At 45.1% G+C, this 25399-nt stretch overlaps 1 long non-coding RNA gene, 8 other non-coding genes and 2 pseudogenes across 10 annotated transcripts; 8 read left to right on the plus strand and 3 right to left on the minus strand.

The window, feature by feature from the left end:
* Positions 1–5195: 5195 nt before the first annotated feature.
* Positions 5196–5268, plus strand: TRNAF-GAA (transfer RNA phenylalanine (anticodon GAA)). Its single transcript has one exon. It is a non-coding gene; the product is annotated as a tRNA-Phe (tRNA).
* Positions 5269–7202: 1934 nt separating this feature from the next.
* Positions 7203–7887, plus strand: LOC149128301 (large ribosomal subunit protein uL6 pseudogene; annotated as a pseudogene). The gene has a single exon (XR_016216831.1). The product of XR_016216831.1 is annotated as a large ribosomal subunit protein uL6 pseudogene (transcript).
* A 728-nt stretch (positions 7888–8615) lies between these two features.
* Positions 8616–9238, plus strand: LOC100354925 (serine/arginine-rich splicing factor 3 pseudogene; annotated as a pseudogene).
* Positions 9239–11790: 2552 nt separating this feature from the next.
* Positions 11791–15517, plus strand: LOC127492997 (uncharacterized). Its single transcript, XR_007922875.3, has 2 exons — positions 11791–12871; positions 14522–15517. It is a non-coding gene; the product is annotated as an uncharacterized LOC127492997 (long non-coding RNA).
* On the plus strand, positions 12300–12372 carry TRNAK-UUU (transfer RNA lysine (anticodon UUU)). The gene has a single exon. It is a non-coding gene; the product is annotated as a tRNA-Lys (tRNA).
* Positions 13467–13539, plus strand: TRNAF-GAA (transfer RNA phenylalanine (anticodon GAA)). The gene has a single exon. It is a non-coding gene; the product is annotated as a tRNA-Phe (tRNA).
* Positions 14269–14341, minus strand: TRNAK-UUU (transfer RNA lysine (anticodon UUU)). The gene has a single exon. It is a non-coding gene; the product is annotated as a tRNA-Lys (tRNA).
* A 1618-nt stretch (positions 15518–17135) lies between the features above and the next one.
* Positions 17136–17218, minus strand: TRNAL-UAA (transfer RNA leucine (anticodon UAA)). Its single transcript has one exon. It is a non-coding gene; the product is annotated as a tRNA-Leu (tRNA).
* Positions 17219–17561: 343 nt separating this feature from the next.
* Positions 17562–17647, minus strand: TRNAR-UCU (transfer RNA arginine (anticodon UCU)). Its single transcript is given in 2 exon segments — positions 17562–17597; positions 17611–17647. It is a non-coding gene; the product is annotated as a tRNA-Arg (tRNA).
* A 249-nt stretch (positions 17648–17896) lies between these two features.
* On the plus strand, positions 17897–17969 carry TRNAV-UAC (transfer RNA valine (anticodon UAC)). The gene has a single exon. It is a non-coding gene; the product is annotated as a tRNA-Val (tRNA).
* A 208-nt stretch (positions 17970–18177) lies between these two features.
* On the plus strand, positions 18178–18250 carry TRNAV-UAC (transfer RNA valine (anticodon UAC)). The gene has a single exon. It is a non-coding gene; the product is annotated as a tRNA-Val (tRNA).
* Positions 18251–25399: the final 7149 nt, after the last annotated feature.

Genomic DNA, 25399 nt, shown 5'->3' on the forward strand with positions numbered 1-25399 from the left:
CTCTAATACTGTGCTGGAACACAGGGAGCTTAAGTCCGGTCTGTGATTTGGTGCCCATTATCCAACCTCCCTTATCTCCACCTCCACCCTGAGATTCAAATTTTTTATTCTGTTTTTTGAAAATAAGTGATTGACTTTTTAAAGGTTTACTTATTTATTTGAAAGTCAGAGTTCTGCTGGGTCACTCCGGGCTGCAAACATTTGGGCCATCTTCCTCTGCTTTTCCCAGGCCACTAGCAGGGAGCTAGTGGAGCAGCCGGGACACAGGGTAGAGCCCATGTAGCTCCAGCAATTGGCTTTTGATTTGAGGAGCTTTGTGAGAAAGAGAAAGACAATGAGCATACTTGTTTAGGTTTTCTCTGTAAAATCAGGTTCAGGGAGATCCTGGGATGGGGAAAGTAACCAAGAGGCCCCAAGAACAAGTACAATTCCTGCCATGGGAGGGAACTCACTGAGCATCTGCTGTGTGTTCGTGCTGGGAGGCAGCATTCTCCTGCTTACACATAAGCAATTTTAAGAGGAAAATGTAACAGTTACTATTTTGAAAATAAAACCTAATTTAAATAAATTCTCTCAAGGTCGAATAGCTGGTTACTAACAATATTGGAATTCAAAACTTGATTTGTTGACCTCAGAGTCTGTGACCTCTCACTCTGTGCTCTGGGAGAAATTGGGCTGGAAGGCAGCTGGTGGTTGTGTCCTCTGCGGGATTATAAGCCAGGATGTGGAAAGGCACGTTTCTCTCTCCAGAGGTTAACATGGGCAGTGTCAGTTCTTTTGAGGCTGTACTTGAAGAAAGAATCAAGAAGCATCCTTGAATTCAGCCTCCAGGCCACTTGACTTCTCAAGGCTCTCGGTTCCACAACATTAGCTGTTTTGTCAGGGAATATTTTTCTAGCATGGTTGTCAAGAAGGCCACTTATCTGTTTAACCCATTTGCCTGCTTCCCGTTGCTGTCTTTGATGTTAAGTTTCAGCTGAGGTTTTTATCTGGCAAGCTAAAAAGCACAGCAGTGCAATTTGCCCCCTTGGCATATAATTTCCTGCATTGGGAGCAGTCAGATGTCACTGAAATGTTTAATGATCCTTCCTTGGTTCCTATAATATGGCAGGAAGGGTAGGAACATAGATCCTACGTGATCTACCAAGCCTGATCATGATTCAAAGTTTTGACTTATAAAATTATAAATTATTACACCTAGAAGAGAAGAAGAAAAATAATAAATACACTTGTCAGGGATCTCTGAAGTCCCACAGAAGTGTTAAGCTTGTCCTGCACATTTCGAGAGTCCACTCTACTTTGAGCAAGATAACAGGACCAACCTGCAGTTCAGTCCTAAAAGGAGGTGTAGAAACATCTTTGATATTTGATATTTTGTATTTGATATACAACCATAGTTGTATACCCTGCAAAACTCTTAAGATTGTTGCCAAAATTTAAAGCTTGCCATTCGCAAAAACATGGAAGCAACTGGGGGTCGTTCTGTCAAGTGAAATAAGCCGAGTCTTAAAACAGAATGATCTAGAAGTGTAATGATGGTTACCAGAGTAAGGAGGAAAGACGAAGGCTGGTGAAAGGTTGACTGGAATAAGATCTGGGGTTCTAAAGCACAAGTAGTGTGACTACAGATAATGTATGTATTTCTCTATTCGAAAAACCTAAAAGAGAGGACTCTGAATACTTTCACCATGAAGAAATGTTAAATGTTTGAGAAGATATATTTACCCTGACTGGACATTATGTATATACATGTTTGAAACAGCACATGGTACCCCATAAATATGTACAATTTTTGTATGTTAAAAATATTTGTAATCAATTAAACTTTTTTTTTTTTAATTTACAGTTTGCCTCTAAAAGCTTTAACCCTTTTGCCCAGGACTCTGCCCTATCCAGTGGGAAGCGTTCCAAGCTTTTCGTGGCTTTTCCTTCTGCAGCTCGTAAAGCAGTCTGTGGTTATACTGTTAGACTTTCCTCCCTATTCTTTTCAAGTACCATCTCCCTTGGTTCACATAGATCCCTTGTGAAAGGAGGCAGGGTGACCAAGTGAGATGTCTGAAAAAGCAAGAAACCAAAGAGTTCAGGATCTCCCATAAACAGTCTTGCAGAGGGCACAGCCTCTGCGTTTGACCAGGTGGTTTTATTTATTTTTATAACTTAACCTGTTTTCAATTATTTGAAAGGAAGAGCAATAGAGATCTTCCATCCATTGGTTCTCTCCTCAAATGCCCATAACATACAGGGCTGGGCCAGGCTAAAGCCAGGGGCCTGTGTCTCACATGTGGGAGTGACCCAAGTGCTTGAGCTGTCACCTACAGCCTCCCAGGTGTGCAGCAGCAGGAAGCTGGATCCAAAAAGGACACAGGCCTTGAGCTCGGGACTCCTATGTGGTGTAGGGGCATCCCAAGCACCCTGCCCCGATCAGGTGACTTTTGAGGTTACTAAAGAACTAGTTGGTCCTGAGATAAGGCTAGAAATGTTTTCATTCACTCATTCTTCATTCATTCCACATTGACCCAGCCTATTACTGTAACATCCGTTGGTAAGGTCTACTTTGATAAATGATGTAAAAGCACTGGAGGGAGCCACCTATCCTGTAGGGAATGGGTAGAGAGGTGAGAAAGACACATCAAGGGAAGGCTGCTAGAATTAGAAAAATGTATGTTAGCTGCAATGCGCAGGTTAAATAAGGGTTAGGAGAACCATAACGTAATGAAACACTGCAGGGACCATGAATCTGCGTGGGTGGCTGGAGTTCAGGGTCAAGAACTCCCGAGATATGGTACTGGAGAGTTAAGACCCACACTATGGAAGGTTTTATATACCATGAAGAAAAGTCATGGGTTTCCACAGTGTCTTGGCTTTCCATTCCTGAAATACTCTCATGGGGATTATTTTCAGCTACAGAGCCAGTGAAGGATTTTTAAGTAGGATAGTGGGCTCCAGCATGGAAAATGATGAATAGGTAGGAAGGCCAATTAAGAGGTTGGAGAGGAAGTGAAGATGATAAGTAGAGGGATTCCAGAAATACTTGAAGTAGAATGAGCAGCACTTGGGTATCATTTTGGATGGGGAGCAGAGAGAGGCAGCAATTCCTATTTTTCTGACTTAGGAAACTTACAAGGTGGTGGTGACATACACACATTTGGAAGGAAAGACAGGTTCATTTTTAGACAAGCTTTGAAGTGCTTGTGGGGAGATCAAGAGAGCAATTTTTAACATGGATCCTGTACTTAACTGTTACATATGTGAAGGAGCAACGGCTTGGGGGTGCTGAAACAAACCACACACTCAAATCACGTGGTCAACTTAAAGACTGTATAATACCCGGATCCTATCTACAGAACTTCTAATTTGAGTAAGGACTAGATCTAGCGCAATTACACACCTAATACAAATAAGAAGGAACTCACTCGCCCAAGATGACAGGAAAGTGAGATGGGGATTTAAATCTACTTTGTCATCAATACACCAAACCTAGGGAAAGCCTGCACTACTGTAGTATTTTCCATGGCATAATTGATTACTCTAAACTTAACGGCTTAAAGCCATTAGATTTAAGTAATTAGGGCGCAGTTCTGTAGGTGGTATGTCTCACAGGAGGTGGCTGGCTTCTGGGCTCAGGGTATCAAAATGGAAGTCACAGTGTGGGGTTGAGTTCTCAGCAGGAGGCGCGAGGGGAAAATCTGTTTCCAAGCTCATTGTTGATGGTACTATTCAGTTGCTTGTAGCTGCAGAACTGAGCACCAATTTCCTTGTGAGCTGTTAGCTGGGAGGCACTGTCAGCCCCTCAAGGTTCCCCACATTCTTTGCCCATCTTCAAGTCAGCAAAGGAGCATTGCATTCTTGTGTTTAGAATCTCTGACTTCTGCAACCTTTGGAGAGAATCTTTTGTTTAGGTCAGGCCCACCTAGATAACCACATGTTTTAGTCAGCTGTGCTGTGAAATATAACCTAATCACAGAAGTGAGATCCATCACATTGACAGACCCAGGGATTATACAGGGCATTTGGGGGGCTGGAGGGTGTCTTTGGGGCCATTTCAGGATTTTTCCTACTACAACCAACTAGGGAAAGAAAAACTGAAGTTGAAACTCAATGAATGATAAGCTCTGGACTCTGAAAAAAGCTTGAAGCTAGCTTAGGTGTGACAACCTAATACTTTCAATTTTAGAAGCACCCTCTCCTTACTCTCTCTTGAGAAGGTCAATCTGGAATCACCTTCATTTAAGGTCTATTGTATATGAATTCACACTAAGGTCATCTTCTCAAGTTACAACAAGCCTATGTTATCTCCCAACTTATGACTCAAGTACAGATGAAGCATTGCATTATTCTATGCAACAGCCTTATGGAGCTCATTTGAAGCACTTTAGCTTTTAAGTAAATGAATGCAAGAAATGCAAAATGATTAAATGGGAAGCAGAGGTGGAACACATCAGCATACTAGGGATATTATTAAACCACAACTTGCTCCTTAGAGTTTGAGAGAGGCCTGAGACAATTCCAATTTTTGACTACATATATATATGTATATATGAAAAAAAATTCTCCAAGATACAACTATACAGATTGAGGTACATCTTTAATACCAGGTTTAGCAAATCAACGCTTTAAACAAATACAGTGACTCTATGCATACCTCATGTAAAGGTAGCATTCAAAGTCTACCTTGAAGCCTTTACCCATGGCCTTCTTCCGACTTCTATGCACTTCTGGAGTCCCTGATATATCTGTAAAAAAAAAAAAATCATATCTTCTGACCTTGCAAAATCTTCCTTCACATAAGAACAACAAATAAACACACAAAAGAATATTCATTTCACTACTGACTTGAATAATAAAATTTAGAAGAAAAAAATGAAAATGTATGTCCTTAGGAGTTTGATTACATGGATTGTGTTATATCCATACAATCCAATGCTGTGCATGGATTAAAAACATGAAATAGGCATGTAAAACCACCATGAGAAACATCCCTGACCTTTTTAAATGAGAAAGGCAAATTGCTAGCAATAAGGAAAAAAAAATCTAAGAAAAGTGGGTGTTATGTCTAGCTTATACATCAGGACCTTGCATTATTACCTTTAATATTTGTAAAATGCTTACCTTCAACTGAACTTGTCTTTTACCGTGGAACAAACTAGTTCCTTATAATTATGTGGAGGAGAAAAAAAAGAGTTCTGCTAGGAGTAGCCGAAATAGCTCAGCTGGGAGAGCGTTAGACTGAAGATCTAAAGGTCCCTGGTTCAATCCCGGGTTTCGGCAATGGTTTTAGACGGCTGCCATCACTGTAACACAATAAAACTGAGGTTACCTGGAACTCTAGGTTGCCCCCTGATGGACATCCTCTTTGCTTCCAAAAGTACTCCCCCTGCTTACTTCCTGAGAAGGAGAAACCTTGAAACCAAGAAGGAAGGGATTTGCCTGAGTTCGAAGTCACTGTTTCAATCTTGATTTTGCGTCTGAGTCCTCCAGTGCAGCTCCTTCCTGCCTTCTCCGTCCTAGGCAGCTTCAGAGCCTGGAACTGGTGTCCAACGGTCAGAGTGGTGGGCGCACTCGGGTTCGCAGAGGGGTCTGTCCCCGCTGAGCGGGAAGGCCACAGCCCCAGCCTCCTCCTGGAAGCATCTGGCGCCCCGGTTTTATCCAGCTGGTTTAGCGATAAGAGGGACCCTAGGATAGCTCTTGGTTTTGGAGTTGGGGGCCACAAGCCCCAACTAGGGTTGTCCAATCAAATTACAGGGTGCCAAATTAAATTTGAATTTCAGAGGAAAAAACTACTTTTTAGACAAGTATGTCCCAAATACTTTGTATGCATGGAGCAAAGCACACTTAATTGTTACTATGAAACTCTGGATTTAACTAGGTGCCCTGTATTTTTATTTGGCAAATCACAAGTCCCTAGTTTTATTTTAAACATTTATTTATCTATTTGAAAGGAAGTGCGACAGAGAGCAAGGAGAGAGATCTTGCATCTTCTGGCTCACTCCCCTACTGACAGCGATAGCCATGTCCCTGCCAGGCTGAAGCTGGAAGCCAGGAATTCTATGCTGGTATTCCACATAGGTGGCAGGGGCTCAAGTACTTCGGCTACCTTCTGCTGATTTTCCAGGTGCATTAGCAGGATGCTAGATGGGAAGTGGAGTAGCCAGGACTGGAACTGCGCTGTGATATGGCACAACGTGGGCCCTGTAAGCCACTACTGCACAACGTATCTCTTTGAACTTGATGGAGCCCAGCGGAGATACTCAGCGCTCTGATCCTCAGCATCTCACAGGTTACAAATTAGCACCCAGCCCCTAATTTGTTCCCAGCACCAATGGACAAGTCCATGGCAGAAAGCACAGGGAAGCAGCCCAGCAATCAGCCTTCCCACCAGTCCCCAGGCCTCCAGAGTTGGTGGTGCTAGTTTGGGAGGGGTGGAGGACTGAGGAATCCAGAGGTTCCAGGTTGGATCAGAACACACACACACACACACACACACCCCTGTTAAGATGATGAGCTATTTAGAGCTCAAAGACAAGCTAAAACAAATAAACACTGTGTAAGATGTCAGAAATGTTTGGAATTTGGACATTGGACTTAGCAATACACAGGAAAAGGGGAAATCCCTACACCGCCCTTCAAGAACTGCAGAACTAAAGAAAGTTTTAAAAGAAAGCAGTATTACAACAAAGCGTTGGAGAAACTAATGTAGAAGGAAAGACCCAGTGAAAAGGGTGTGAGAGTGACCACGTCCAGGAGCAAGAGCAAGGACAGTCAGCCCATGATTCTCCAGCAGACGGCAAGGAAGCACCTGCTTCTTCCTCAGAGGACAGCAGTGCCCACTCCAGCTCAGCATCTGTAGTCCCCGCGACAAACTCTTCCTCCTCCTGTGACTCAGAGGCGGCTCTCAGCTCCTCCAGCAGCAGTAGCCCCAGCATAGACAGCCGCTCCGAGGACGAACCACCGAGGAGGAGAAAGAAACAGAACTGCTCCATCCCTGGTAGAACCATGGACTGAAGATGCTGATGTTATTCTCAAAAGGGAGTTCAGAGGATATTAATGTCAGATTGAATAACTGGTCAGCATTTCTAGACTTCAAACATTTCCAAATGTTGTAACTGTAAGAGTATAAGGAGGATGAATAACGGGTTATATCATTACCCGACTTCTTTAAGGGTGAATCTTGTTTTTCTTTTGCATCTTGAAAATATATCTCCAGCTTTGCCGCATCTACTGCGAGAATGAAGACCATTCTCAGACGGTCGACATCCCAGAAAATGTCGACATCAGTCTGAAGGGGAGCACAGTCATTGTGAAGGGGCCCAGAGGAACCCTGCGGAGGGACTTCAATCACATCAATGTGGAACTCAGTCTCCTGGGAAAGAAAAAGAAGAGGCTCCGGGTTGACAAATGGTGGGGAAAGAGAAAGGAACCAGCAACTGTTCACACGATCTGTAGTCACGTACAGAATATGATCAAGGGGGTTACACTGGGCTTCCATTACAAGATGAGGTCAGTGTATGCTCACTTCCCCATCAACGTGGTTATTCAAGAGAATGGGTCTCTTGTTGAAATTAGAAATTTCTTGGGTGAAAAGTACATCCGAAGGGTTCGGATGAGGCCAGGTGTTGCCTGTTCAGTGTCTCAAGCCCAGAAAGATGAATTAGTGCTTGAAGGAAATGACACTGAACTTGTTTCAAATTCAGCTGCTTTGATTCAGCAGGCAACAACAGTTAAAAATAAAGATATCAGAAAATTTTTGGATGGTATCTATGTGTCTGAAAAAGGAACAGTTCAACAGGCTGATGAATAAGACCTAAAAGTTATCCGGCTGCAGAAACAAGAACCCAGATTGTGTCTTGTGGTATTTTAATAATGTAATAAAAAATTATTGATTTGAGAAAAAAAATATATCTCCAGAACATAAAGCTGAAATCGAGTAAATCTGTTTCTGCGATGAAACATTTTTTCCTATGAAATTAAAGCCATAGTTTATTATGTTAATGGTCTATATCAGAAACATTGTCAGGATAATGCCTCACAATATCTGGCAACAAATTTTCAATGCTTTTCTCTGCATGTTCTTCTGTAAGATTTAATTCATTTTTATGATAAGTTGAGGAGTTTTCCTCCTGTTAATAAGAGCACCCTATTTTTACATTTAGAAAAAAAAAAAAAAAAGGCCATGAACCATGCTTCTCTAGGTAATTCAATGAACAGCACAGGTCTGGGGAGGGCCTTCTTTTAGGTACCCAGCTGGACCATGAGGAGAGAGGAGTGAGAGATCCAGTTCTCACATTCTAAGAACATGCAGTGTCGCAAAAGGCAAAACACAGACCTACAGTCTATCACCTCCTGATGCCTTTTCCCCTTCCTATTTATCTGGATCAAGTGCCAGCTGACAAGGGCCTGCATTCCGCTTAGTGTTCAGCTCCTGAATGGAAAGATGTAGTCTGGTAAGGCACTGTTGACGATCCAATGATGATCAAAAGAAAGGAGATCACAGTGGTGGTGTTATATATTGGGGTGTCCAAACCTTGCATTATGTCTGTACATACGATGGTTAATTTATCTGTGAATCTGGGGAGTGTGGGGTCCATAGTTGTTTCATCAAACACCAGTCAAAATGCTACTGTGCAGGTACTCCTTAAATATGCTTAACAGGCCATTTCGTGAACACCAGGTGTGAGGGAATACCTGTGGTAGCCAGGCCGGAGAGAACAGGATGATTCATGGGAGCATGTGGAGTTGACCCTTGCATTTCTAATGGAAATGTATCATGACTCTTATCCTTTGGACTGCAAGGTTTATGTAGGTAATCTCGGAAACAATGGCAACTAGACTGAATTGGAAGCAGCCTTTGGCTATCACGGATCACTCTGAAGTGTGTAGGATGCGAGGAACACTTTTGGCTTCACTTTTGTTGAATTTGAAAATCCACGACGGGCTGAGAGCTAGATGGAAGAATGCTGTGGGGCTGCCATGGAAGAGTGGAACTGTGGAATGGTGAGAAAAGGAGTGAAAATCGTGGCTCTCCTCCTTCTTGGGGTTGTTGCCTTTGAGATGATTATCTTAGGAGGAGGCCTCCACATCAACGCAGATCTCCAAGCAGAAGAAGCTCCTCTCAAAACTGGAGCAGGCCCCTTTCCAGAGCCAGGAGGACACAAAGATCACCGTCTCTGGAGAGAAATCAAAAGCTGTCCAATCCTTCTCCAGGTCTTGTAGCCCATCTAGGTCAAATGAAAGAAAATAGATCAGCTTGCAAGGGAAGTGGTATAGAGGAAATAACTTCATTTGACAGGAGTATGTATGGAAAATTCAAGTTTCGTTTGAGACTTCTCAGGCTTGGTGCATTTTCAAGATATTTCACCTGTTCACATTTGTCTCTTGGAATAGAGTGACACACAAAAAGATCTGATTCTCTATGGATTGAAATGGATCATACGAGGCATGTAATACCAAGAATTGTTACTTTACAATGTTCCCCTAAGCAAGATTGCATTTGCATTTGAATTTCAGTCTTGCATAGACTGATAATCTCTAAATCCTGCCCAGCTACATAAATCATATTGTTTTAATATTGTAGAAACAACTCTGTCAAAAATTGAACTAAGATGTACTTTTTTCATAACCTGGTATGTAGTACACAGCCAGGATGAACAAGCAGTCTTCAAAGGCTGCTATGATGCAAGCCAGCAGAGAAAAATAAAAGCAGCACTGTTAAACTAGATTAGAGATTTTTAAAAAACCCAGGTAGTCTTATCATGGGCAGAGGTTTCTAGTTGGTATAGAATCCGGTAAGTTTCTGGAAAGTTCATCTTCACTTAGTTCGTAAATTTCTTATGTGATTGCAATATAGGATACAAAGCTGTTGATACTTGTCTCTATTGGGAAATTTGAGATTTCAAAAAATACCAATTGTCCTGCCAGTTTAAGGGCTACATGTAGAGCTGAACTTTGGTTCTGTTTCTCTGGGAAACCCTGACAGCATGTTTTACTCTTGATCTTAACTACAAGGCCAAGAAGCAATGAGGACAGGCTTCAGAAAGGTACTTACATGCAGGTAAGGCACTACTGAGAATGTTACTACTGCTTTGAGCAAATGCCAACACCCCTGGGACTATAACAGTAGGACTCACCTCCTAAGAAAGGGTGGGTCTTTGCCCTGAAAGATCAAACCCTGCCCAATTTCCAGCTGGAGGAGGAAGGGGGAAATCCCTGTGAGCAGTATTTGGAATACAAGCAAGAAGCTCAGAGAATCAGGCCGGGTGTCCTCCATGGAAGCTGTCCTCTGGCAGGCCTGTGCACCCTTGCTCACGGTGTTACTCTGCCTGCCTTTTTCCTCTGTTACCGAAGTTCTTGCACATTCCTCTGTTAAAGCATTGACTAAGTGACTCTCCACTGTTTGCAGCCTGTATATGCGCCGGGCCAACAGTAAATACATCCTGGGGCCAGGGTGACATCAGGTGAGGTGGGAAAGAGGAGAAATGGTGTTGGCCCCAGGGAGCCACGCAGAGAAGAGGGAAGGTACACTGCCTTCTCAGAGGCGTGAGGAGTAAGAGTCTGTGCCGCCATTGCACGTGCCGCTCTAGCACCAGAGTTATTTTGAGCTGAAGACAGTTAAGAAGCAGGTACAAAAAATGCTCTCTACCCTCCCCCTACTTACCCAAAAACGGGGCAGACGTACAAAAGCATCCCTTCTCCCTTCTCTACCAGGAAGGACAAAGGCTGACGACCAACGATGACACTAGATCCTTATCGGCTCGGAGACGGCAGCACAGGAATCGATATAACAAACTTGACCAGTCTTTATCTACTATTGATTTCCCATATATTTACTTTCCCACAGTTTGCTACCCCTGGAGACTCAAGGTCCTTTTGCTTTGTCTTGTCACTTGTCCAAAAAACGTATTGTTCTCTGTTGAAGATGTGATATAAACCAGAATTCTGAACCACCTCTTTGAGACGTACTCATTCCCTGGGCATGTCCCATGTATCCACCCAATGCACACGCTAATCCACCTCTGTGTGTTTTTCTCTTGTGATTCCTTTTTTTTTTTTTTTTTTTTTTTTTTTGTCACAGGAGTGTCAGCTAAGAACTCAGAAGGGTCGAGGAAAAATTGTATTTCCTCTACAAAGACTGGGATTAAAAGAGATGGAAGGAATTGAGGGATGTGACAGCACATGCCAAGGCCCCCAGGACTGAGAGGGTGCGGCGGGATCTGTGATATGAAAATAGTGGGGGAAACATCAGCTGAAGCAAGACAAAAGGCGTTCCTCCACATCTATCTGTTCTGCTAAAATTGCGAATGGGGTTCCACGCAGGGCAGCGGGTTCAGCGGCTTCCACTTGTTCGGAGTACAAACCTTTCCCTGGGCGTTTCGAAGGGCTGACGACGGGCTCTTCAGGAGCCATCCCCAAGGTGGACTTGACCGTGAAACCTCCTCACCGGCTGCTGCAGTTCAGCGCGCTGCTCATCACAACAGAGGGCTGCACGTTGCTTCAGTCTTTCAGCCATAATTTGACGTTCGGAGGACTAGAAGTACAGACATACGGCGATTTTCGCCTAAATGGTGTGATCCTTTGAAACCGTGTCTTTGGTTTTAGTCACACAACTGAAAGCACGAAAGGGGAATGGTTTTTAAAGCTCCTAATTTTTGCGACTATTACAATTCAAAGCGTCCTACGCCTTTACGAAAGGAAGAAAAAAAAAAAAAAAAAAAAAAGCCAAGGTTGTGGGGCTGAGGTGAGACGGCGGCGGGCTGGCGGCGGGCGGCGGGGCGGCAGCTGCGCGTGCGCAGAGCCGGGCGGGCCGGGGCCGGCGTCGGCCGCCGCTTCTGGCCGGAGACCAGGCCCTGTCTTCGGAGCGAGACCGCGTCCCCCGTCCTTTTGAGCTGGCCACTTGGGATGGGGACGGGGAACTGCGAAGTGATGTCCTTTCGGAAGAAGCGGAGGCCCGTGAACCCTGAACTTTGGCCCCTGACCCGGGGCGCTTTGGTTTAGGGCAGAGAAACTCCCACGTCGGCGCTTCCTCCCCACTCCGCGCAGGCTTGCAGAACCCGGCGGTTCACGTGAGCTAAAGGAGCTCCAAATCAACAAGGAGCGGGCCTTACTGTATTTGGCTGCCAAGGAACAACCTCACTTCCCTCCCTCCTCACGCCCCGCTTCGCTTGCTCCTCGGCCCCGCGGAATTTTACGCTGGGGTTGGCCTGCAACACGCAGGAGACAGCCAGGAACTCTGCGGCGTAGTCCTTTAATGCCAGTAAACGCACCACGCACAGTCTTCAGTCTTTAACGCGAGCCTAGTGCTGTGGGCCCGGATAGCTCAGTCGGTAGAGCATCAGACTTTTAATCTGAGGGTCCAGGGTTCAAGTCCCTGTTCGGGCGCGTCCCTTTTTTTCTTTTTCCATACTTTGGAAAAAAAAGACACCAAAAACATGCGAACTAGTTTTACTAATAAAAATCCTGGAGTGTGTATGTTGCGGTCTCCAACCGCTCCCAATCCGGGTCCTCCACAGGGGAAAGCACACATGGGCGTTTGGAAAGTGCCATTCCATTCTCTGCGCAGACCTGGGTTGATTGTGCAATGGGAAGCGGACGTGCCCTCCGGGAGTCTGGTAGCCCCTCCTTTATGGATCCGCTGCTTCTCCCGCTGACTTTCCTTGGGTGTTCTGCTAGGTGCCTGAGGAATGGGTCCTGCAGCTTCACCACCCCTCCACGCTCCTTATCTGCCAAGAAGGTTTTGGTGCACTCTGAAACAGGAAGAGGGGAAGAGACCAGGTGCATCCCTGGCTTAGCTGAGCTGACCCCGGCGTCCTCTCTGACGGCCTGGAAACGTGGCCTGAAGGAGCCAGCGCTCTCTCAGCGCAGGGACCCCCGAGCCCTGGTAGGCGGGGAAGGACCAAGAGGGACCCCCCCCCACCCCGCCCCAGTCTTCCCTCCTGCCCTGTTCCAGTTCATCCCCTGTCCGCTCATCTTTTTCACCCTTTGGTGACAGTGACAGACAAAATCCATTGAGTCTGTCTCGACCACCACCTTTGGCCTCCGGTGGGAGCCTCTGGGTAGTTTTGGTTCAGTTCTGGATGCTTGGTGGTGGTGGATTGGTTCATTGAAAAGTTTTATCCACCCTAGGGCAGGGAAGGGATGGGACTTGGGTGCTGCCGAGCTGATCAAGTGCTAGGCACACAGTAGGTTCTTGGTTAAGGAGCTCTTATTATTTTTATGGCCCTGGGAACAGAGAGAGAAAACATTAGGAAGACCAAAAAAAAAAAAAAAAAAAAAAAAAAGGTTGTCTGAGACAAAGCAGAATGGGAAAGTTTCGTCATAGGACACAAATTAATTTTCTTATTGCTTTGGAATTCTCAGTGCTAAAAATAAACTGCTGGAATGGTAATATTAGGAATTAAATGGGAAGAACAGAGGAAAATTGAATTTTTCTTTTTCAATTTCCCTTTAACAGGGTGGGGTAGGTACTTGCATTTGCCGAAATAGCTCAGTTGGGAGAGCGTTAGACTGAAGATCTAAAGGTCCCTGGTTCAATCCCGGGTTTCAGCAGGATTTTTATTGCCACTGAAACCTATTTACTCCCCGTTGCTTTGTACATTTGTACCTGTGGCACACACAGAAACAGCACTTAATCCGTGTCTCTAACGAAAGAATCAACATGGTATTGTAAGAATGCAGAGGTTAGGCCTATTAGAGACATTGGAAATCATAGAATGCTCTGTGTTGTGTTCATATTATGGAGGTGGCAACACGTGGCAAAAGGTTGCCTGTTGTGGTGGCTAACAGGTCCACTTCATGGGTGGAAGGTCACCGTCAACTCACTGTGGCTGCAAATTTCTCATCTGGGACAAACGTGAAGTCAGTCTTCAAACACGCTTGTCTTACAGCAAGACTCGCAAGGCAGGGTCGCCAGCGCGTTTGGATTGGCCTGAACCACGTGTTTTCCTCTGAATTATTTCTTAGAACCTCAGTTTCCTCATGGAGAGTTTACTAAAACTGCCTGAAGACATTGTTTAGTGCAGAACTGCCGAGAATATTCTTGAACGCAGGTATAGTTTTCTTGGCTACGTGTTTGCTGGTGTTTTGAATATTAAAGAATACATGTTAGTGTTAGGAAAAAACTCATCTGAGGATAAAATAATGTATGACTATGAAGGTTGGAAAAGAAAGCCTGAGGTACCACCTTCCCACACATTTTGCTTTCGGCAAAACCCCCACCAATTCTTCCAGTTGGTCAAACCCACTCCTTCAACAAATTTGTTTTAGTTTAAAATAACACGCCCGAACAGGGACTTGAACCCTGGACCCTCAGATTAAAAGTCTGATGCTCTACCGACTGAGCTATCCGGGCCCTTGAAGAAAACTCTGACCATAGGCTATCCACAGTAAAATAGCCAAGTGGCCTCCGTCTTTATTGGATCAAAATCCCAGAGTCTTTTGGCTGTTTCTCTGACAGGTGAAGCTGCAAAAGCGAGGTGGAGCCTGCACGTGGTGAAACCGAATCTTTAATTCTCCCTTTCTCCTTTCACAGATAGACCACAAAGACCAGAAAGCACAACTGCTTGTTTGACCTAAGTTCCTAAGAGGAAGGTCCCGGGTCTAGGGCATTCGTGGCGCGTGGAGCCTGAAGTGTCCTGTGGGCTGAGTGATGAATGATGAGGTTTCCCATCACGAGTCGATGGGCATTTGTTGAGTGCACACCGCCTACAGCTAAGCAGGCTCGAGAGGGTGCAGAGCCCCGCTGCTGAGAGTCGGCCGAGCCTCCCAGGGGGTGATGGCGACCGGTCCCGGAGAGAACCTGACAGAGGGAACCGCGAATGGGAAGTGACATTTCTTACTTTGTTAGGGAGTCTGACCACGTCCCAGAAGCTCCCATCGAAAGATCTGGAACAGGCTGGATTTTATCTTCAGAGCCCTATGACCTTGGCATTGGACTTGGCATAGCTGTGTCCTGGATGTACTTAATGAGCCGATTTTGGAATTCATTTTGCTGCTTTATCACTTCGTTGTCCTGTCATTCTTTGGGGTATTGATAAGAGGCCTTGAAAGTGAGTGAGGTGAGAGGTGGAGTCTTGCACCCGTCTCATCTCTCCTAGGAGTCCTAGGAGAGTCCTAGGAGTGACTCCACTGTGCGAGGAAACTGCCAGGTTTGTACTTTGGCAGGCAGAATGCATCGGGAGAGCAATAGGCAAAGATTAAAAAATAATCATGGAGCGACGATCTATGTTGTGTCAAGTGAAAAGGACCCAAAGTGCCAAACAATATGTGTCCTATAATATTTGTGAAGAAATTAGTGTGTGTTTATGTGAATCCCCTCTCCTTTAATTGGAATACATGTATGCATTTTTAATTATTTAGTTATATATCTGTGGCTTGCGTACATGTAGGAAGATCTGTAGGATAGGAAACAATGGACCAGGATTGCTACCCTTGATGATGAGGTATGACAAGAATTCCCCTCGTCTCCTTTGTGTGGGTTTTCAAAAACAAGCGTGTATTACTCTAGTAATAAAATAAGTGAACAAAATGTCATCCATTCAATTAATTGACGCTTCTGGAATCGCATGTGTGGTTCTGTCAATCAACGCTGCTGGATGCTGTGTTTTCTAAAGATCGTCAGAGAAGGTGACAAGCTCAAAGTTCCTTCTGAGTCGGGAGTGGGGGAGAGGGGAATGCGCTCCTTGCCCCGTTGTTTTGGGGGGTGGTTGTTGGTGCTGAAAAAATCCCGAATGTATTGGATCATTTTCCCAAAGGAAGACATAGGTCCCTAAGCATCCCCTGGTAAGCCTCGATCTCACGAAGAAAACTAAAACCAAACCCCTGGGGGTGAGCTGCCAGTGTCAGGAGCAGTTAGGAGCCTTTGGCCTGCGGCTCTTCAAGCTCAATAGCTCCACCTCTTACATCCATGCCAGGGACGCAGTGGCTACGCAGTGCAGCTTTTAAGAGTGAGCGTGGAGATCTGTTTCCCATTCTCCGGGGGTAGATCAGATTGACAGGCACCAAACACGGAGACCAGACGTCTCAAACCGCATATAAGCAAGTGTTTATAGTGTGACGAAGGCCTGCTTAACTCGAAGCGGTAACTGGAGCTGTCTGTGTTTCATTCATAAACCGTCCATGAAGCACTCATTCATAAAATCCTCTAGAGCACTCCTTCTCCGCCTCCACCCCCATCTTACAATGCTCCCCTCTTCCCACTTTCCAGCCCCCTTTGCTTTGGGGAATCCTGGCTGATCCTTGCAGGCAGAGCTCGGGGTTTGGTGCAGAGATGGATCCTTGCTTGGTTCTCTCGAGACAGGGTTAGGGACTGGGGACTCACAGCTGGTACCTGCGTCACGTCCACCACGGCCGCCTCACCATCGGTTCAGCGGGGTTTTCCTCCCAGGACGTTTCTGCTGTGAGGACGGGGACTCTCTTATTTCCTCAACGCCTTGAGAGCTGCAAAACAAACTCTCAAAAACCGTCCTTGAATGAATGGATGGATGAATGGTTGAGGGACAGCCATGGTCAGGGAAGGCTTTTGGAGGAGAGGCAGAATGGATCCTTGGAGGTTCCCTTTGGTGGAGAGGGCGAGGAAGCACGTTCCTGTTCGGGTGAAGCGATTTCATAATCAAATGAAGTAAATCTGTCCTGGGGAAGTTCTATGGTGCCCCTTGTTTTATTTTCTTTATAGCATTTAGCATCACTGGATATTCTCCTACTGATCTTGTCTGCTTATGTATAACTCATCTCTTCCTCTTGTCATGTGTCGTTGGGCAGTGACCTTCTTGGTATCATTTTCTTTACTTTTTATAAATATAGATATCTGCATCCTAACAACCCTAGCCTCCAGAACACTACCAGATACATAGCAGGATCTCAAAAAATAAGTGTCGACTGATTGTAGCACAGTGCACCTCTCTGTCCCAGCCCCCACCCCCAAGTAGTGCTGTTGCACTCATTTTCTTTCTACTTTTCAAACTGCAGATTCCGAAGCTGTCTCCACATTTGCCACGTCTGGCAAAGACACCAACTTTCAGGTTGAAATGTCATTGTCATTTTTCACTCGGGCTGTGTTGGCTGCTATTACTTGAACGCCTACTACTGCAAAAGATAGATTGAAGAATTTGGAAACGAGGTTCCTGCTGGAAAAAACAGCCAGCCTCTACCAGAAGTGGGGTTCGAACCCACGCGGATATAAATCCATTGGATCTTAAGTCCAACGCCTTAACCACTCGGCCATTCTGGTAGTCGGGTAGTCACCGCTTTATTTTTTGGCAACTCGGGCAATATCGGCCCAAGTTTCAGTAATAAAAAATTATTTTTATTTCCGAGGTAAGAGAAATAATACGGAGAAAAAAGTGGCTTTTATTCTTTCTCGCTGATTTCTTCACCTCGTCGTCAGAAGCAAGAAAACGAGAAGAGGCTCGTGCAGCGGAATTCCCAACACCTTGGAGCGACGCGATACCATCAGGACAGGGATTCATTTCCGTGCTTCTCACAACGGGTGAGTCAGGCTGGATACTCTACACGGCAACGTTCTCCTCCGTCCAGGACAGGTATTTTACTTTAAACAGTAATGAAACTAAAAGCGACTCTGGTGGGACTCGAACCCACAACCTTTGAATGCCTCCGTCTGTCTAGAAGTCCAATGCGCTATCCATTGCGCCACAGAGCCAGGTGCGCCAAGGGCCTCCCAGCAGCGAACATCAGCGCAGGAGGGGCGTGGACTCGGAAGCCCGCGCTCGCTCCCTCGGACTCGGCCCCGGGCGGAGGCGCCCAGGCGGGCTGCGTCAGGAGACCCGACCCCCTTCTGAGGGTTGCTCTCTACGCGCACGCGCCCCGGTCGCGAGCCTGGGTGTCCTCCGTCGCCTTGTTAAAGAAGCTGCACGCAATGAATAAGCTGTAGCGCAACGCGCTGACATGCGGTTCCATAGTGTAGCGGTTATCACGTCTGCTTTACACGCAGAAGGTCCTGGGTTCGAGCCCCAGTGGAACCACAGGGCGGTCTGCCCTTTTCCGGGTTCTCGTTGTTGCTGTCTTTTCCCAGTCAGAACTCCGCTTTTCCTCCTGGAAGCAATGCCGCTAGGTACGAGATTCTTTTAAAATTCCTTGTCTCTTCCGGTCCCGAACAGCAAATCCCTAACACAGCGCCCATCATTCAAACATCTCCAGTTACCAAACTCTGCAGCACTTTTTCTACCACGTGGTTCCATAGTGTAGCGGTTATCACGTCTGCTTTACACGCAGAAGGTCCTGGGTTCGAGCCCCAGTGGAACCATGCTGTCGCTCCTTTTCTTTTGGTCCGGCTGTTTTGCGGCAGATCTTGGGTTTGACTTCAGGAAGCCGCCACCTCGACCGCGCCTGTGGAGGGTGACAGGCCCCGTGGCGGCGCTCGCTCCGTCTCCCAGGCTGCCGGGGCGCGGCGGCTCTGAGGGGGCGCGGCGGCTCTGAGGGGGTCCGGGCGACTCCTCCGGGCGGGAGCGCCGCTGCGCCTGCGCAGTGCGCACTGCCGGGCCAGCCCGCCGCCCCGCGCCTGGGGTCGCCCGTCTATACTCCGCTAGAGCGGTCTCCTGTCTGCACTGCGAGGAAGGGGCACCCCCAAAGGCCCGCTTTTGCTTTGTTGAGCGACTCCAACTCCACTGGCCTCGGAACTTTTTGAAAACTTAACTTGAAGGACGGGGTGAAGAGTTCAAAGCTTCGTCGCGCGTTGCGGTGGTGTGGCCCGTCTTTCCACTGCTTGAAGTTGCTTCTGCGACGCGGAAACGTGTCGTGCAGTCAGCAGTCTAAAAATACAGTTCCGAGTCGTTTCTAAGCCACTTCGTGCTTCTTATCCACAAAGCAGCGCATCACGGGTACGGCTGCCCGGTCCTTCCGAGCCCCGCGCCCCAGCGATAGCCTGAAAAATCTCGTTTTCGTTCGTAAAGCCTCGCTCGTCCCTTCGCCGCCAGCCTTGGGACGGACTACAGCTCTGGATGATGCACAGTTCAGTCGTCTCCGGGCTGACAGTGCTGTAGTGGATTTCCTTATTGACTGACTTCCTGATTAATGCAGAATGTGGAGGGATACAAGCTCTGGAAGAGGCACTGTGTGGCCTCGCGAGGTCACTGTCCGGCCCCACCCCGTGGTGGTCACTCTAGTACTGTCCGTCCCATCTTACAGAGGACCCCGTGGAAGTCTAGAGAGGCCGAGTCATCGCCCAGCGTTATAGCTCTGCTCAGGGACTGAACAGGCGACCAACCCAGGCGACCGAAATGTTGGCTTTTTGCCTTAGAAAAGGAATTGCTGCAGCACTAGTCACAGTAGCCAAGGCGTGTAATCAGCTGAGCTGTCTGTCCATCAGCACATGAATGGTAGAAAGATGTGCTATGTGTATGCAATGGCATGTTATCCAACATAGAAACAGTGGAATCTGTCATTTGAGGCAGTATGTAGTAACCGGAGGGTGTAAGTGAATGTCCCAGGCCCAGAAAGACAAATATAGCTTGTTCTTTCTTGCTCAGGCAGGAAAGCTATGAAAATTGATTTTGTAGAAGCAGAAAGTAGAATAATGGCCGCTGAAGTGAGGCAGCAGCAGGGGCGGGTGGGGTGGTGGTGGTGATAGAGGGAACTTGGATGCTGGCACCAAATTACAGTTATATAGGAGGCATAAGTTATACTGTTCTACAGGGTCCCCATACGCAATTTATTTTATTATTATTGTTTCACTTTTTCATTTTATTTTATATCAATTTATTATTTATAAAAATCTGGAAGAATTTAAAGTTTCCTAAAACAAAGAAATGATTAAAGGTTAAGGGGGTGGAAATGTTGATTATCCGGAGTTGATTCATTCCGCATTGTACACATATATGGAATCATCACACTGAACTCTATAAATGTGTTCAGTGATTTTATGTTCATTAAAAAATAAAATGAATTGCTGGGCATAATATATACAATATGTTGTTTCTATACACATTGCTACTTTTAATTCCAGGGAGCTTGTACCAAATTATGCTTTTGCCATCATGAAGTGTCTCTCCCAAACAAAAAGGATTAGTGGGCTTTTGAGTCTTGGTTTGAGAAGTAAAAGTGTTTCAATTTTTGTCTTTTATTGTAAAGTTCAGTGTTTTTTATGTACTTAAAAGCTTATCTTCCCTCTCATTCTTTCTCCCTCCAACTCAATTCACCTCCTTTGTCCAATTTTCTATTATATTGTTAATGTTTTCTTATTGTCTTTTGTAGATTTAGATTTAGGACATACTTTGCAAGTATATTTTCCATACTTGCCATTTTCCTTTTGATTATATTTGTAAAATTTGGTGCTATGCAGAAATTAAACATTTTAAAATAGTCAAATTCATTATCCTTTTATTTTTTGGGGGGAGGGAGAATAGGCTTTTACAATTTCTTGCTTAGAAAATATTTTCCCATTTTGAGGTTATACTCCAAAACTTATTCTATGTATTCTGATTTGTTACTGGTCACGAGGGGAGTGTGTGTGTGGTTGCGGAGTGAGTTTCATGGGTTCTTTTCTTCAGGTTAGTATAGAAATAAAAAGTGAGGAAACAATTTGCAAAGAGGCAGAAACTTATTTGACAGAAAAGTGTCTGGTCTGAGAGGAGCCCAGGCAGAGTGGGACACTGGTTTTCAGAAAGTGCCCAGGGTTTTTAAGACATTATTGTTTTTCCCATTGGATCACCCTATGTGGGGTGCCCTTTGGATGGGGGTTTTACATACAGTATGTTGATTGGCTTGGGGCTCAAGGAGCGGGGGTCTCTTGGAGACAGCCCATCTCCTAAGGAGCTCAGCCCCCTCCTCTGTTAGTTCTGGATGAAAGATTACAGCCACCTTGAAGGTGTGATTTAAACTGCAAGGTCACACATTTAGCACAAGAAGCTGTAGTGGGGGGGATGCAGGCCTGTCTAGAGACAGACATTCCAGCCACAGCTGGCAGCCTGCTTGTGAAGGACATTTTACTTATAACTGAGGGGCTCAAGACCCCTGGCCCCACTGGACAGCTTCATGGTTATTTTGTAGTTAAACCTTCTCTAATGTTTGTATCTTTGGTTTACGTGAAATTGCTAAAAACTGGGTTTGCCATGAGATAGAGAAGGTGGATTTCTGGAAACTAGTTTAGTATAGCACTCTAGAAGTGTGTGAGTGTGTGTGTAGATCTACCTGCTTGATAAAGTCACATAGTTTCCAGAAATTAAACTGGTCCTGCCTCTTACATATCGCTTAATGTCCTTTTCTTTGAACTTTTTCTAGTTCTGCTAACCTAGGCCTTTCTGCTGTACTCCTTGGGTTCATCAAGCCCTGTTCCTTTTGCTTTTCTGTGTTTCACAGGCGAGGTTAGCTTTTGTCTCACAAAGGGTACAGGGTACAGTGTGGTATAGACCTTAGAGATTCAACATGGAGGCTTCTGTGCCCGACTGTGGTTCAGTTTCTCTTTTGGTCGTGTGAGCTTGGCGCAGTCCATACCCAGTCTGAGTTGTGTGACCCTGGACTAGCTGTGTAAGTGCTTCATGCAGTTTCCTCCTCTGTGACATTTGGATTAGCTCACATGATTCTTGAGATAATTTGGTGAATTGCTACGGGGGGCTTCAAAAATTCGAGGAGAATGTGCATTATCTTTCAATTCCATTTTTGCATGAACTTTGTTGATGCACCCTTGTTTTTTGGATGTTCTGCACATGATGAGCTCTGAGTAAGTGTCATCTCCTATACTGTTTTGCTAGGTAAATCTGGTGCAGCTTGGTAGAACGATGTGGCTTTTTCTGGCAAATGTAAGGTGTTAAGCAAGTCAGATCTCAAGTTGCTAGGCCTGTCTCTTCGACTTTCTTCTCCTTGTATCTCTGCACATCATCTTTCTTTATGTGCATGTCTGCACCCAGTGTTCCCATTTTTGTAAGGACGTCAGTTATATTGGATCAGGGCTTACCCTAATGCTCACATTTTAACTTGATTACCTTTGTGAAGACTATCTACAATTAAAGTCACATTCTGAGCTACTGGGGGTTGGAACTTTGACATATACATTTTGGGGAGGCAATGGCATAATTGAACTCATAGCGTATATTGTCCAAAACAGAACATGCGATTTTGCCCCGAAACATACGCTTCTTCTGCATTTCCCTCCTTGGTGAGTGGTCATCATTATCTGCCCATGCATGACCCCTGATAGACATTAAGCAATTACCCTGTTTCTTTCTCACTTTCTACATTCCACCATTCGGTCACCAGAGCCTGCATATTCTCTTATCTGCATCCATGTGTCTTCCATGCTGTACTTAGTTCAGGTCTCTTCATTTCTGCCTTGTGCTGCCATTTGTGTCCCTGTCTTTAGTCTTGCCCGTCTTTAACCTGAGCTTCAAGAAGTGGCCAAAGACTTTCCTCAAGGGTAAATAACATTGTTCCCCAGGCCCTTACCCTTGAAACTCCTGAAACTTTCTGTCCCTCTCTAGCCTGCCTCTTGTCCCATTTCCACCCTTCTCCAGTGCCCCAGTTCTTGGTGCCACTTCTGGTACCTTCATTTCTTCCTCACCGTTGTCTTTAAAGACTAAACTGCTCCCCATTAATGACAATTTGGATACAACTTCCTGTGTAATGCCTTTCTGAGTTCAATCCCAGTGTAAGTAGAAGAGTTCACTCCTTCTAACCCCATCCAATTTTGTGGCATTAAACCCATGAGGTCAGGGCATCTCACTATTTATTTTTATATCCTTCCTTCTCACACTCCCGGTTTCTGTTAAAAAATTATTCTGACATTTGTTCAAACAGCATGGAAAATTTTATTCAGAACTATTTCCATTGGTGTCAAGATTGTGGCAATAGGGGAGATGGATTGGGTAAATTCCAAATACAATGCAGACAGCTGGGGATTTGTAGCCAGGAAGCAGAGTTGGTGGGGGCTGAGGGTTGGGGGGTTGTCAGTGGATGGAAAATTACTAAGAGGAGAGACATCAGGAGTAAGGAGTATTCTGGCTTTACTGACTCAACAGAATTCTCTTTTTTTTCCCCTAAATATTTATTTAGTTGAAAGTCAGAGATAGAGAGAAGGAGAGAGAGTGTGAGAGAGAGACAGAAATCTTCCATCTGCCAAAATGGTTGTAATGGCACGGCTGAGCCAGGCAGAAGCCAGGAGCCAGGAGCTTCTTCCACGTTTCCCACATGGGTTCAGGGCCCAAGGACTTGAGCCATCTTCCTCTGCTTTCCCAGGCACACTATCAGGGAGCTGGATTGGAAGTGGAGCAGCTGGGACTCATATGGGATGCTGGCATTGTAGGCAGAGGCTTAACCTGCTGTGCCACAGTGCTAGCTTCCTCAACAGGATTCTTACTGAAGGTGGGCCAAGGAGGTCGCCTATCAAGGGTGGAAGAAATTCCAGATAAACTGAATTTGCAGGATCCATGCTAAAGGTGGGTCCTGGGCAGACAGGACAGGAAGGAGGCCAAGATCTAGAACTAGTGGGGCTGAGGGCTCAGAGGAGCCTGGCCTCTCCACGTCTCAGGCTGTCACAGGCACATGGTTCATGCGTGTGGAATTAAATGTGTTTCTGAGGAAAAGGTTTTCTAATAATGGTAGTTTAAAATCTTGGTCGTCTTGTTCAGTTGATTTAATTCAACCTCTGCAGTAATAGAAATCTATCTGTTGAAGAAAGAAAACCAGTGTTTTTGGAGCTTGTCTTTGTGGATTTCTAAACACAGCACACACTTTGCAGGGGGATGTCTTGTCAGAGATGCTGCATTTTAATCTTCAAAAGGGCAGGATTTATCCTAGAGTGAGTTGAAATACCAGACACTATCAGGTATTTCCTCTCAAAGACGATAAGGGAGAAAACCTTTGTGATTGCTGTTTAGCAAAACTTTTTAAGAGGAAGTATCATCCGTAAATTATAAACTTTTTGGAGGGTATGATAGTGACTTTACTTCTGCTGAATTGGCACATTTTTATAGAAGCTTGAGACTATGAAAGTATTTAGTTAGTGCAAAATACTAAGAAAATGCTACAGTAATACTTAATCTTTATATTCATTGATCTCGATTTATTTTTTGGCTAGTTTGACATTTTTCTAGTAATTGTTAAAGTTTTTAATTGACATAATAATTGCATATATTTGTAGTGTACAGTCTGATTATTGAATACATACACATGACATGTAATGATCAAGTCAGGATAATTAGCATTTCCATATCCTTAAAAATTTATCATTATTTGTGTTAGGAACCAATGAACTCCTTCTTTTCTAGTTCTTTATAACATATAGTAAATTATAATAAATTATGGTCCACTCTACTGAACTGTAGACACTAGAACCTGTTCTTTTTATTTAATTAATATTTAGGTACTCATTTAAGAGACAAATAAATTTGACTTTTTTTAAAAGATTTAATTATTTATTTGCAAGTCAGAGTTACACAGAGAGAGGAGAGGCAGAGAGAGAGAGAGAGAGAGAGGTCTTCCAGATGATGGTTCACTCCCCAATCGGAGCTGCACCGATCCAAAGACAGGAGCCAGGAGCTTCTTCCATGTCTCCCATGTGGGTGCAGGGGCCCAAGGACTTGGGCCATCTTCTACTGCTTTCTCAGGCCATAGCAGAGAGCTGGATTGGAAGTCGAACAGCCAAGACTCAACAGGCACCCCTAAGGGGTATTGGCACTGCAGGTGGCGGCTTCACCCACTATGCCACAGCGCTGGCCCCCATATAGCCCTTTTCTATATGCCTGAGAAACAGTGGTTTTTTGACTTACTACTTGTTGAATTCTTTTGGAAGATTAAGCTTGTGATTATAAAGTAAGTTGAAAATGTGTCATTGCAAAAATTAAAAAAAAAAAAGGAGGAGCAAGGGTGAGCATAAGGGAGGGAGGATACGGTGGGAAATATTATGTTCTTATAAGTATATATATGAAATACATGAAATTTGTTCCATTTATATAAATAAAAAAGCTCATGAAAAATAGAAAAAATTGGTTGGCACCGCTGCTCACTTGGTTAATCCTTTGCCTGCGGCGCCGGTACCTCGGGGTTCTAGTTCCGGTTGGGGTGCCAGATTCTGTCCCCGCTGCTCCTCTTCCAGTCCAGCTCTCTGCTGTGGTCTGGGAGAGCAGTGGAAGATGGCCCAAGTGCTTGAGACCCTGCACCCATGTGGGAGACCTGGAAGAAGCTCCTGGCTCCTGGCTTCGGATCGGTGTAGTTCCAGCCTTAGCAGCCATTTGGGGAGTGAACCAATGGAAGGAAGACCTTTCTCTCTGTCTCTCACTGTCTAACTCTGCCTGTCAAAAAAAAAAAAAAAAAAAAAAAAAGGAAAGAATTAAGCATATTGTAGCTTTATAGTACACTGAGCTGATGTTACAAGTATTTACATCAGTAGTTATCTCCCAGATTAGTAACTTTTTAAAAAAGATTTATTTACTTTTTTTGAGAGGCAGAGTTACAGAGAGGCAGA

Source organism: Oryctolagus cuniculus, chromosome 1 (assembly GCF_051225735.1).
Source record: "Oryctolagus cuniculus isolate XC-2025 breed Fujian yellow rabbit chromosome 1, ASM5122573v1, whole genome shotgun sequence".
Classification (NCBI taxonomy): domain Eukaryota; kingdom Metazoa; phylum Chordata; class Mammalia; order Lagomorpha; family Leporidae; genus Oryctolagus; species Oryctolagus cuniculus.